The sequence below is a fragment of the Protomyctophum bolini genome, assembly GCF_963924005.1.
Source record: "Protomyctophum bolini genome assembly, chromosome: 5".
Classification (NCBI taxonomy): domain Eukaryota; kingdom Metazoa; phylum Chordata; class Actinopteri; order Myctophiformes; family Myctophidae; genus Protomyctophum; species Protomyctophum bolini.
Window position 1 is genome coordinate 48013759 of NC_137866.1, and position 14979 is coordinate 48028737.

Genomic DNA, 14979 nt, shown 5'->3' on the forward strand with positions numbered 1-14979 from the left:
CTGCGACCTTATGGAGCTGTTGAGCTGCCGTTTCCATACGAGGGTCCCGTCTCCGCACTCGTCCCCGATACGAGCCAGGTGGGTCTCCAGCATGTATGCGGCTCTCCGTGTATATTTGTCTATGGGGGGCACACGCTCCTGCGTGTGCTTCCAGCCCCACTCCTACAAGCCTGGTGATGTGAGAATATAAGAGAGCAATTGAGTGGTGATACAAACGATCAAACAATAACCATAGTCCATACGTGAGAGTCCATAAGTGAGAGGAGTGTGGACTTACCATCCAACGCCGAGTGGACGGCATATGCTGCGCGAGCGTCTGTGTGTAGCAGGGATCTGATACTGCTAGGTGCGCAGGTTGTTTATAAAGGGCGCGGCTGACAGGCTGCGGCTGTCCTTAATTGCTAACCAGGGCGGCGGCCGGAATGAGGCGCAGCTGATTTAGAATTGCTCTGGGATAGTACACTGAGTCTATGACACGGCCGTGGGCGTGCCTGGTTGTCATGGTAACGCGCCCCTCCCCCTGAGGTGAGACCTGACACACTCCACACACTCCCCCCCTAAGTTTCTTGCTACCGCAAGGAGCTTGACTACTTCCCTCGTCTTCGTACAGTCTTGAGAGCGCGTCCGCGTGTTTCATCTTGGTCCCGGGCCGGTGCTCTATCTCAAACTTGTAGCTCTGGAGCTCGACGAACCAGCGGGTGACGTTGCCTTTGTTCGCCGCCATCCACTTGAGTGGCGCGTGGTCGGTCACGAGGGTGAACTGTCTGCCCCATAAGTAGTACCGGAGGTGGTGGATGGCCCATTTCACGGCCAGACACTCCTTCTCGACCGTGGAGTAGTTACGCTCGTGCTTCAGCAGCTTCCTGCTGATGTACAGAACGGGATGCTCATCTCCGTCTACCGGCTGGGACAGGACGGCGCCGACCCCGGTGTTGGACGCATCCGTGGCGAGGCTGAAGGGCCTGTTGAAGTTCGGCGCTACGAGCACCGGCTCACTGCACAGGGCGGTCTTCAGGGTGCGGAAGGCTTCGTCCGCCTCGTCTGTCCATTGGACGTGGTGGGGGAGGCTCTTCTTCGTCAAATCGTGGAGGGGGGCCGCGATCGTGGCGAAATTTTTGACGAATTTCTGATAATAGGCGATCAGGCCGAGGAAGGACTTGACCTGCTTCTTGGTCACCGGACGTGGCCAGGTCTGGATCTTCTCCACCTTCCTCGTCTGTGGTCGGATGCACCCACGGCCGATGGTGTAACCGAGATAGTCGGTCTCGGTCCACCCAATGCGGCACTTCTTCGCGTTGGCGGTCAGGCCGGCCGCCCGGAGGGTGGCTAGGACGGTGTCGACCCGCTCCAGGTGTTGGCCCCAGGTGGCGCTGTGGATGATCACATCATCCAAATAGGCCGCCGCGAACGCCTGGTGGGGTCGCAATATCCGGTCCATCAACCTTTGGAACGTGGCGGGGGCTCCGTGCACTCCGAAGGGCATCACTCTGTACTGGAAGAGTCCGTCGGGGGTGATAAAGGCGGTTTTCTGCTTGGCTCTTTCCGTGAGGGGGACCTGCCAGTACCCTTTCGTCAGGTCGAGGGTGCTGATGAACCGGGCGGGCCCCAGCCGGTCGATCAGCTCATCGACGCGTGCCATGGGATACGCGTCGAATACGGAGATCTCGTTTAGCTTCCGGAAGTCGTTGCAGAAACGAAGGGTGCCGTCGGGCTTGGGGACTATTACGATCGGGCTCGACCAGGCACTGTGGGACTCCTCGATGACCCCCAGCTCGAGCATCTTCTTAACTTCTTCCCTTATGGCCTCTCGTCGTGCCTCCGGGATCCGGTACGGCCGTAGTCTCACTACCTGGCCGTTAGGGGTGTCGATGTCGTGTTTTAACACGGAGGTGTGTCCCGGGAGCTCGGAGAACACGTCGCGGTTCCGATCGAGGAGTTCCCGCAAGTCCTGCGTCTGCTGGGGCGTCAGACCCTCGCCAAGGGCTACGGCCGGGGCCTGCGGGGAGACAAAGGTCAATAAAGCGGGTAGGGGTACTTCCTCCGGCGTATGCCACCGTTTCAGTATATTCACGTGATATATCTGGTGTCCCCTTCTTCTGCCTGGCTGGCTCACCCGGTAGTTTACGGCTCCTTTCCTCTCCACGACTTCATATGGGCCCTTCCACCGGGCCAGGAACTTGCATTCGCTGGTGGGGACCAACACCAGCACCTTATCGCCAGGGGCGAACTCACGGATTTTGGCACCCTTATTGTAGGTGCGCGCCTGGGCGGTCTGGGCTGCGGCCATGTGCTCTCTTACGATGGGCCATATGCGTTTGGCGCGCTCCTGGAGTGCGTCTACGTGTTCGATGACACTGCGGAGGGGGGACGGCTGGCTCTCCCAGGCTTCTTTAGCCAGGTCGAGGAGGCCACGCGGTTTCCTCCCGTACAGGAGCTCAAAGGGCGAGAACCCGGTTGACGCCTGGGGTACTTCGCGAATCGCGAAGAGCACAAACGGGATGAGGCGGTCCCAATCCTTGGCGTCCTCTTCCGTGACGCGTTTTAGCATTTTCTTTAAGGTCTGGTTAAACCGCTCGACCAACCCATCCGTCTCGGGGTGGTAGGCGGAGGTCCGTATACGCTTGACCTTTAACCATTTGTACAGGGCTGATAGGACGCGGGACATAAAACACGTGCCCTGGTCCGTCAGGATCTCGTCCGCGATGCCGACGTGGCTGAATAACATCAGCAGCTCGTGGGCAATAGCCCGGGCGTTGGCGGTACGGAGGGGGATGGCCTCCGGATAGCGCGTCGCATAGTCCATGATGACTAAAATGTAGCGGTGTCCCCGGGCGGACTTAGGGAGGGGTCCGACAATATCCATGGCGATACGGGAAAACGGCACATCAATAATTGGCATCGGGATTAGCGGGCTGTGGGGAACTCCGCGGGGGGCGGTTAGCTGACACTCGGCACAGGAGCGGCAAAACTCCTCAATGGCCTTCTTAACGCCTGGCCAGTAGAAGCGGGCGGTGACCCGGTCGTAAGTCTTTTGTACGGCCAGGTGGGCCCCTAACTGGTGGGAGTGGGCGAGATACATTACTCGGGACACATACGTTTTTGGGACGAGTAATTGTTCGACGACCTCCCCCGCGGGGTCTTTGCAAGCGCGGTACAGTAAGTCGTGTCGGACGAAGAAGTGTGGGAAAGGTTTCTCACTCACCCCCGGGTTCAGCTTCCCGTCGACGGCCACGACGTTCCGCCTGGCGCCAGCCAGGTTGGGGTCGGCCCACTGCGCGGTGGCGAACGACCCTTGCCGCCGGGGGGGCGGCGTGTCTATTCTGGGGAACTCTAGGAAGGGGTCTTCACCGAGGGCCGGCGTGTCGTCGGCGTCGGAGGCCTCCGCTTCTTCCGGCCAGGGTTCTGGCTGGGGACTTCCTCTGCCGCTGCTGGTGGACGAGGTCCCGTCTTCGCGGAGGGCGGGGCAGGCGACGAGGGGTACGCTACTTCGGCGGCGTCGGCGGCGCCGCGTCCTGGGGGGCCCTCGTCGTCCCGGGTTCCAGTATTTCTCGAACAGCGGACAGTCCGTTCCGATCAAGAGGGGGACTGGGAGTTCGGGGACCACTCCGGCGGCGACCAACGCGGAGCCACGGGGGGTCTGTACGGTCACGTGGGCGACGGGGTACCGTCGGACATCTCCGTGGACACACGTGACCGGGATGGTGGGTCCATTGGTAGCGGAGGCGAGGTCACCCCGGACCAGCGTCACCACGCTGCCTGAGTCCAGCAAGGCATGGGTGTCGGTCCCATCAACCCGGGCGGGGAGGGTGGTCTGTCGTCGGCTCTCACTTCCGGTGTGGAGGCAGGGGCGGGGCCCTCTCATGCTGTCTGCGGAGGGCATGGAGACATCGGGGCCGGGGGGCCGCTCTGGGCAGGCCCAGGACAGGTGGTCCTCCCGATTACAGACGTAGCACCTGCGGATCCGCGGGCTGCGGTCGGGGGGGCCGGAGGCACGGGGCCGGACCGGGGCCGGCGGGGTCGGCGGGGCTGGTCGGCGTCGGTCTCGGCGGTCGTCTGTCTTGGGGACGGCGTCGCTCTTGGTCTGGCGGAGCATATCCGAGCAGACGTGGTGGTTCTCCAGGAGGGCGATCAGGGCGTCCACGGATGTGGGGCTGACTCGGGCAACATATTTCTTGGCGTCGGGACACACCGGTCTATGACTAATCTCTCAATCCACGGGGTCTCTCCGCCCGTGGTCAGCCAGCTCTGCGTCAGGCGGTAGAGGTCGGCGACCTGAGCGCGAGGGGGCTGGGCCTGCTGATAGGCCCACATGTGGTACCGCTGGGCCCGGGCGGGCAGGCTGTAGCCGAGGGTGGACAAGATGGCGGCCTTCAGCGTCTCGTAGTCTCGAGCGTCTCTGGCGGGAAGGTCCCGACATGCGCGTTGAGCCTCTCCCGAGAGGTAGGGCGCCAGTATGCCGGCCCAGTCGGCGGCGGGCCACTGCTCGCGGTCGGCGGTGCGTTCGAAGAGTTCGAGGTACGCCTCGATGTCATCCTCGGGGGTCTGCTTGGAGAGGACGGCGTTGGGGGTCCTAGGGACATTGCCGGGTCGGTCTAGCCTGCGGACAACTTCACGCACCGCGTTCTGTAGTTCAGTCTGACTTCGGAGGAGGGCGGCCAATTCGAGGCTGGCCATGGTTAGGCGGTGGTTGAGATCAGATGACTACCCACATTCTCCACCATATGTGGGAGGTCGGGTGGGAAATACAACTCAGAGTGCAGTTTCAGGGGTTAGACACACGATGGCGCCCCTTGCTTTATTTCTCCAACAGGTTCAAACAAAGTCAGTTTTCACAAACAGAACTCAGACAGTAATATTCTTTGCATGAGGTCCCGGTTCCGAGGCGGGAGTCGTCACTGCAGAGGATGAGAGGGGATGTTAGCATACGGTCAGAGCACAAGGTAAGTACAAAGTTGGGGCCTGAGACACCCGGTCTAGGCAGTCTACCAACTAGACCTTTGTATAACTCTTTCTCTTCTTCTTTTCCAGGTTCCAGAGGAGGCCAGGAGGCTCCCCCGGAGGTAGGTAAGGGGGTGCGTATCTTTCTCTATCCACAAGGCACAGAAGAGTACTTTAGAGTAGAAGTACTCGGATACGGGGTGGTGAGTAATTAGAGTAAAAGTACTTGGTATGGTACCGGGCGGGGATGGTACGGAGGGCCCCTTAGGCTCGGCCAACAGGAAGATACACAAGCATTTATATTCTTATTTCTCTCTATCTACTGGGTGGCCGTGTCGGTACGACAACGGCAGTCAGGGGGTTAACACAAAGTAAGCGCTCTAGTTTCTAACGGTCTTCTTTCACCGGGCCTGGCGGCGCAAGCCAACTTAAAGTCTCTTCAAAGGGTGAAATAAACCTAACACGGGCCTGTCTTCTTTCACAGGGTGGACGTGACACTTTATCTAGAGCCTGCTAGCTTCCATTAGTCTCTACGGGGTTATCTTCATTCAACAATCTTCAGTGTACAACACCACGGTGACACTCTTCATTCACAGTCTTCATTTAGCATCGACAGGGTGACTTCCTTCATTCACAATCTTCGTTATTATCCTTAGCTGCTCATTTGCCACTAGGAGTGCCTCTTCTTAATAACACGGGTGATAGATAGTGAACGGTTTGTCTTACTGCGACCTTATGGAGCTGTTGAGCTGCCGTTTCCATACGAGGGTCCCGTCTCCGCACTCGTCCCCGATACGAGCCAGGTGGGTCTCCAGCATGTATGCGGCTCTCCGTGTATATTTGTCTATGGGGGGCACACGCTCCTGCGTGTGCTTCCAGCCCCACTCCTACAAGCCTGGTGATGTGAGAATATAAGAGAGCAATTGAGTGGGGATACAAACGATCAAACAATAAACATAGTCCATACGTGAGAGTCCATAAGTGAGAGGAGTGTGGACTTACCATCCAACGCCGAATGGACGGCATATGCTGCGCGAGCGTCTGTGTGTAGCAGGGATCTGATACTGCTAGGTGCGCAGGTTGTTTATAAAGGGCGCGGCTGACAGGCTGCGGCTGTCCTTAATTGCTAACCAGGGCGGCGGCCGGAATGAGGCGCAGCTGATTTAGAATTGCTCTGGGATAGTACACTGAGTCTATGACACGGCCGTGGGCGTGCCTGGTTGTCATGGTAACGCGCCCCTCCCCCTGAGGTGAGACCTGACACACTCCACAATATATATATACAGTGGCATGCGCAGATAGACACTAGACCCTTTTCACACTGGACAAATGTGCCCTTTTCTTTTTTTTTGGTACAGTGTACACTGTACAGTATGTGGACCATCACAATGGTGACTGATCAATTCTTGATTAAAAAAAGCTTCTAATACATTATTTAGGCCGCAAAATCTATAAATCTCAGGGGCGATTCACACTATGGTCCCCGGGGTGCGCACTCAGGGACCACTTGGCAGATGTTGTGGTATAGTGTGAATGATGCGTATACCGTTCCCGGATCGCCCCAACCGTCCCCTCTGGACCGTTGGAGTGTGTTCAGATACGGATCGTTCCAATGTGAATGCATGCGTATACCTAAAGAAGGAAGTGGACTGTTTATTTTTTTAAAGAACGTGACATGATCTCATAGTCGACGAGCCGAGCGTCAACAAAAAAACACACAGCCGCTGCACGACGCTGTAACACCAGCGCATTTCTCAACGCCGCCCGTCTCCTGTTGAATCGGCACATATGTACTTGCAGCACTGCAATACGCGCTGATCTTATTCTGCGGACTACACGTGAGGCTCTTGGGCTTTGCTTGGCATAATAGTTTCCAAAGTAAGACAAAATAATAATAATGCTAAAGTAGAATCCATAGCAAACTAATATCAAACACGACACTGGAGCACAGAACTGACTGACACAGTGAATAGCAGACAGGCTGACAGTGAAGTAGTATAACGGAAAAGAGGCAAAGAGGCAATGCAATGCAGTGTGTCTGGATTTATTGGAGACAATGTCGCAGAGTTGATGGTCAGTGTCCGGGCGCGCCAGCCATCAAGCATGCACACCGCCACCTGGAGGATTAAAGTGTGTTATGCAAGTGTTGCGCTGTTGAATCTCGGGGCAATGTGAATCACGGCCATCGGGGACCAGGCAACCGTATTCGGAAACGGTTCCAATGAAACGGATTCAGTCCGTACTCAGTGTGAAACGCCTATTACACTATCAAGGCAACCGGCCGGTTCCACGCGCTGCACGAGGTGCCCTTTTTCACTTGAGCAACTGCCCCTCTAAATGGCTGCATGTGTACGCCACTGATAAATAAGTCGATGCAGTAAGTTGTCCGTCTCTGTTCCCTGGAGTGTGCAGTCCCTTCCTTGGAAGGTTTATATATAGGTGAAAGCCTGCTGGTGCTATAACAGGCAGATTTCTATGAGTTTAACTGATCGGTGTGAAACTCCTTTGGAGGCCATGAAGTAAAAAAAAGAAAAACGAATGTCTCACATAACAGCTATAACAGGTTATGGTTTGTCTAAACCCATTTGTAATAGGCGATTTTTGTCTAAACCCATGTTTTATATAATTCTAAATTCTCCCATGTATTTCGTTCAAACGTCATGCATATTGGTACACATTATCGGTGCTTAGAACTTATTTTAGTTTGTTGTGGACCCCAGGAAGGGTATATAGATGCCATAGATATATGCCAAAAATATATAGTATATCAAAATACGTCATCATGACGTAAAATAGATAGCGTGAAATTGTCCATTCATTGTCAATAGGAATGTAATGTTTGTGTAGGACAAAGTTTGTGCGCACACACACACACACACACACCAAAAGCTGGATATAGGAGGGGCTATAGCTGCCCTCATTGGCCACTGCAGTTCATTGGAGCCTGCATGTGTGGAGGAGGAAGTCACGCTGCATGGCTGCCACTCAAGTGACTTCTGGCCAATCACAGCGCATCTTTTCCGGGACTTATCAATTCAAATCCAAAGGAGTTTTATTGGCACTGGAGATACACACGCCCTATAGAGCGTCGCAGTCCCGCCCCCCTCGAGAGACCCAGAAAAGAAATCCCCGTTAAAGCCAACTCTTGTCGTGACAAATCATGACAATAAACACAATGTTTTGGGCCAAACAAAGAATTAGAAAGTAGGGGGCGAAAACACTTTTTCTGTTGTTTTTCTTCTTTGTAATTATTTGTTTGAATCCAAAATATTGTGTTCGTTGCAGGGGGGCAGTCAGACGGATATTTTGTGAAGCCACTAAGGAAATGAAAGTTCATATAATGGCCTGTTGTGGCGCTCTCATTGGGCTCAAAAAAACCCATAGCCCCATAGAAGTCCATGTATTTGGGCCCAACTTCACCTAGACTGTATTACCTTAATAAACATGGTCATGAATACTTTTTGCTTCCAGTCACTAGTTTAAAGTCTCATTTCTAATGTCATAATATTCTTTTTGGAAAATTATGGTCCCATTTATTAGAAAAATGACCATAAAGTCGCGCATGTTCTGAAAGGCGTGGCTACCGTTACAGTCTATGAACGGGATCCCCCACCCACTCGAGTCAAAATAAAAACCAACGAAGAAGAAGGGGGAAGTCCCGCCTCGTTGTCTGGGCCAGCCAATGGGCCAGCTGGCCTGAACTGGGCCAAAACGGATCTAGAAAGATGGCGACTTCCATTGCAAGGACTGACAGGCTTCATTTTACGTTCACGTTAGACCCGCGGGACGCTTTGTCCATATTTTTTACAGTCTATGGTTCGTTGTCATGATTTGTCACGACTCGAGTTGGCTTCCTACGACGCTGAAATGGTCTTTAAAGGTAGAGTAAGTGATTTCACTTAATTCAAATATCACTTATTTTTTTGTTTTGTTGTGATAATCCTCTCTACTATAGAGTGTGCTGACCATATAAGGAGTTCCTCCCTGTCCCCAGTTAACCCCTGGGGGTCAAAAAACCTTAGGTTTCGTTTTTGACTCTCTATCCTGATTGGACGATAAGGCTTAGGTCCCACAGCCAAAAACGAAACCCAAGGTTTTTTGAGTGAAATCACTTACTCTACCTTTAAATAAATACTTTTTTTAAATGTCTACGGGGAAAATGCATTTGGGATTCATTTCCTGAAAGAATGAAGTGCAAACAGTAAAAACTGCACCCGAGGAGCAGCACATCAACCTGTTTATCTCATCTCCAACTGATCTTCGCTCAGCACCCATGGGGTGTGAATGCAATATCCTTTCCTCTTCCTCATGATGTCACAAGGCTGGTCACGTCATGACCACATTGGAGCCACGGCCAGAACGCCCAGAAACCACAGATCCACATAATTTCCTAGTTTATTATCCAACAGTGAGGGGGGGGGGGGGGGGTTTCATTCTGCTCTGTTGACACACACACACACACACACACACACACACACACACACACACACACACACACACACACACACACAGTCACACACACACACACACACACACACACACACAGGCTCACACACTCACACAGCCACGCGTGCGACCTCATCATAGCAGCAGATGGGAGCGCCTTGAGGCAGAGCATGAGAGACGTGTGTGTTGATGGAACTGCCAAGCGAATGCTATAAGATCAGGTGTTCCGCAGCACAATCAGCTCCCCCCCCTCCCCCCCCGTCCTGTCCCTGCTCTTTTCCAGCTCTCTAACAGTATGTTGTCTTATATACTCGCCCTGCAGGAACACAGAAGGACGCAGAACAACTAGTGACATCTGTGTCAGGTATATAAGGCCACCTCTTTGTATAGGGAATCTGGATAATGACCCCGGCGTTGCCAGATTTTTTGGCGAGAGGAAATAAGCATTCAAGAGTGTACGAAATGGGAGTGAAAGAAGCCACGTATAAGCCCAAGAGCACTTTAAAACCTAAGCATACATACATCAGCTATTTAAAAATAGGGGAAAAAAGGTGTATGTGGTATACGGGCTACGGGGGTCCCTGGCACAAATTATAATTTCAGATGGGGGTCTGTGGACACATTATTTAACGTTAATGTATTTGGGGGAGGGGGGGATATCATGAAAATGTGTTCATTTGGAAAAAATAATTTGAAACAAGCCCAAACAAGCAACTATACACACTTTAGAAACAATCCCCCGGAAAACCTGCAACCAGCATCTATACCAATATGCAATTTCACAGAAAAACAAGGCCTTATAATAAGCAGACATGGCAACACTGATGACGGTATTGTTCCAATTGCATTTGTTGCAGTTAAAATCACTGTTGCTCCACACACTGCCCTGTGTCGCTGGCTGGCTGGCTGGCTGGCTGGCTGGCTGACTGACTGACTGACTGACTGACTGACTGACTGACTGACTGACTGACTGACTACTGACTGGGAATTACACATAATAGTGTTACACAGCATAATTTAGATGATGATATATCATGATGATGTAACAAACCTTTTTGATATGTCAAACCCCAGTCTGACATGCATTATTACTAGGCCACAGACGGGCTGTCACAATTATTACATAATTGCCTAATCACATTGTCAAAATCTCAATCGGCATAATTGTCACATGACAGTTAGTAAAGTAAAAAAGTAAAGTGGGTGAAATTGATAAAATAGAGAAATGGAAGTGCTTACAGGAATCAATCAGTGGCTCTTATTATTGAACCTTATGCAGACTGCATCCATCTTACCAGCAAGATGCTAACTATAAACAGAAAGGTCAGTAATTGTATTAAGCAACGTCAAACCAACATTGCAGCTGTACGAAAAGCTTGAATTATCCTTCCTCGTCCTATATCTGCAAAGTGTAGACATCTTATGAGCTATATACTTCCTGTCAAGAAATTCCTTGCAGGTGATATTATTGAGTGGAACAGGAACAGCAATGTCAGTGCTAACAATTATGTATGTGACTATGTTACTATGAGTATAGGCCTATACCAGTAGGGGCAAAAGTGGCGCTGTTGTGCCAGAAACAGAGAGAGAGAGAGATAGTGCTGCACTGTTGCCTGCTAATGAGAGAGAGAGAGAGAGAGAGAGAGAGGGGGGGGGGGAGTTTGTAGTTTGGAAGTGCTCGTTGAAGATCACTCAAGGTCCAAGGATGTTGCTTATACTGATAACGAGCGCTCCAGCTGGTACACTCAGAGTTGAATGAACACTGAGGATTTTACAGAGCAGATACAATGAAATATGTATATATAAAATAAATGGTATCAACTGGGGGTCCGATCGAGGGCCTATCAAACCAGCATACAGTATGTACGCTATGCTATATAGAAGCAGCTTAACCCATTCTGGACGGGAACCCCTTTTTGGTGCAGCATTATGTTATACTTTAGCTATTGAAAAATAGCAGATCTACACAAGCTCATAGCGCACGCTACGAGCTTGTATATAGGTCTGCTATATGTTTTGAAAAATCGTGAAAATGCGGCACAGATCTTTGAATATAATATTCTTTCAGAAGACTTTTTATTTATTTCGATGTCAGGCCTATAGCACAAACAGCATTATACAGTACTATAGTATAATGCATCTTTCTACAGTATAAGCTTTATTTCCCACCCCCCCTGAAGGACTGGGCTTGACAAGACCCGACATATCACTGGAATGCAATCTCTCCGTGTTTCCCTGCCATGCCACCGACACAGACACACAGTCAGCCTCCCTCCCTCCTCATCGCTGCTTGTCTCCCATCCACCGTCCGCCGCCACCGCTGCATCATCAAACAGCATCAACCCTTAAGGCCTCCCCTCGCCGTGTCCCTTGATTCCACCCCCCCACCCCCGTGCTTTGGTAAACATGATAATAGCAGTGCTGTGTTCATGTGGACTCCTCGTGTTAACACTGAGCCTGTCACAGGCCATCATGGCTCTTCAAAGACTGATGGCCTCTCTCAAGTGGCTGCTCCTCTGGTCCCTGTGTCTGCCATTTCACACTCCACTGCTCGCGCACACAAAGACCCCCCTCCCCCCCCCCCCCCCCCCCCCCCCCGTAGCAGCTGTGGAGACCGGTCAATGGGGGGGGGGGGGGGCCGTAGGATGGCTGGCTGGGTGGATGGATGTGGGTTAGTGGATGGATGGATGGATGTGGGTTAGTGGATGGATGGATGGATGTGGGTTAGTGGATGGATGGATGGATGGATGTGGGGTTAGTGGATGGATGGATGGATGTGGGTTAGTGGATGGATGGATGGATGGATGTGGGTTAGTGGATGGATGGATGTGGGTTAGTGGATGGATGGATATGGGTTAGTGGATGGATGGATGTGGGTTAGTGGATGGAAGGATGTGGGTTAGTGGATGGATGGATGGATGTGGGTTAGTGGATGGATGGATGTGGGTTAGTGGATGGATGGATGGATGTGGGTTAGTGGATGGATGGATGTGGGTTAGTGGATGGATGGATGTGGGTTAGTGGATGGAAGGATGTGGGTTAGTGGATGGATGGATGGATGTGGGTTAGTGGATGGATGGATGTGGGTTAGTGGATGGATGGATGTGGGTTAGTGGATGGAAGGATGTGGGTTAGTGGATGGATGGATGGATATGGGTTAGTGGATGGATGGATGTGGGTTAGTGGATGGATGGATGTGGGTTAGTGGATGGAAGGATGTGGGTTAGTGGATGGATGGATGGATATGGGTTAGTGGATGGATGGATGTGGGTTAGTGGATGGAAGGATGTGGGTTAGTGGATGGATGGATGGATGTGGGTTAGGATGGATGTGGGTTAGTGGATGGATGGATGTGGGTTAGTGGATGGAAGGATGTGGGTTAGTGGATGGATGGATGGATATGGGTTAGTGGATGGATGGATGTGGGTTAGTGGATGGAAGGATGTGGGTTAGTGGATGGATGGATGGATGTGGGTTAGTGGATGGATGGATGTGGGTTAGTGGATGGATGGATGTGGGTTAGTGGATGGATGGATGTGGGTTAGTGGATGGATGGATGTGGGTTAGTGGATGGATGGATGTGGGTTAGTGGATGGATGGATGTGGGTTAGTGGATGGATGGATGTGGGTTAGTGGATGGAAGGTTGGATGGAAGGATGGATGGATCATAGAGTATAAAGAAGGATAGAGACTGAACTGGCGCCAACATTTGGTGCCCAAAATGCGGAAGTGCAAACGCGCTCAACGTTAAAGCCCAGCTGCACGAGGTTTCCTCGCCATACTTCCACGGGTCCGCCTGCAGTCCCTCCTATTACCACTAGGGCCCAGTGCTTCAACGTTGGAGAGCCTCACTGGCCCCTTGGGATGGATGGCTGGATGGATGGATGGATGGATGGGACACACTTTGTTCATTATTTTTTGGGGAATTAATCCATGACACACATCTTGCAAGAACACACAGCTGATATCATATACTATAATACAGGTAGTTAACCTACTTGTTTTAAACATTATGTTATAGTTTAGCTATTGAAAAACAGCAGACCTACAAGCTCATATAGTGCGCCGTGGCGCGCTACGAGCTTGTATATAGCTTGCTATTTTTGAAAAGTCGTGAAGATATTTATTTCAGAAAACTGGAGGATTTAGAAGATTTCTTTTTAATTTCGAGGTCACGCCAAAATGGATTAAACCCTAGTCCAGACCAGGGCTCTTCAACAGGGGGTCCGGGACCCCTAGGGTGATTTACTACAGGTCATCCCTATTCTGATATAGGCTACTACAACTCTGCTATTTTTGGCATAGAGGTTTGGTTTAGAGGGGGACAAGAGCAGACCAAGTGTAACGGACCCCCAGTCAGAGCTATGCCTTATTATGATATTCAAGTGTTGGTGGACACATGCTGCTGGTCCTATAATTTGACATTTTGGGCCAGCTGAGGTCAGGATGGTGATTGGGACCCAGCTCAGCTGTGGAGCTGGGGACTGGGTTAAAATATATTAAGCAAGGGAGATAATGTTTGCTCCCGGAATATGGATGCTGCGGTTCATATATAGGCTAATATGCAACACCTGCAAAACAACTGTCTCTGTGAATGTCCAAAACTGTTTTTCAAATTCAAAAATAGCAAAAGTAGCAAATCTGCTATACTTTGTGTTTTTTTTTGTGAGACAGACTATAGTAGGATCAAGTAGGGCGTTGATTTACGAGAAGAAAAAAAATCTTAACATGAAAAATTAAGAACATGGAGATAAGTGGTTTGTGCCCGACATAGCCTAGATTTTATCTCGTCCCTTAAAGGGGGAGTGTCCCGGCCCGAGATTAACATTGCTGATAAGGTACATCACGTGGTCTGAATGAAAACAGTTCAAACGACACGTGACTATATCTCAGGCTCTGACGTGACCGAGCATCTAGCCGAGCTGAGTGGCTAGCGCACTAAAGGCTACTAGTTTTGAGGTAACTTTTTGCGTCATACTAGGTGAAAGTATCATAAAATAATTATTTTATTGCTCGAAAATTAAGGATAACTTCCTTACAATGACATTGAGTTGACGTGTACGTTTTAGGGTAAACTGTTACATAATCGCAATTTCGCGTGACTAGTCCGTCTAACATGGTGTGTGTGTGTGTGTGTGAGAGAGAGAGAGAGAGAGAGAGGGGCGGACTCAGGTTAGGCCGGCGCAGTCCGCAGTGCCGCTAGAGTAGTCACAGGCAGTGGTAACGTTACGTGAAGCTCCGGCTCCGTGAGCCCTGTTCAGCACTTAGCCGGCTGAGGGCGTGTCAGCGGGGGGGAGACAGATAGACAAGATAGGTACGATGGAACCCGTCACGCGAAATTGCGATTATGCAACAGTTAACCCTAAAACTTACACATCAACTCAATATCATTCTAACGAAGATTTTCGAGCAAAAAAATATTTTTTCCACCAAACTTTCACCCAGCTATGAAGCTAAAAGTGACCTCAAAACCACTAGCATGAGTTGATAGCCACCAGGAACGCTAACTCGCAGAGCCCAGAGCCGCTCTGCCATTTAGCCCAGATACAAGATCAATTTCATTGGTCAAATTGTGCGTTCCCGTACGTACGTCAG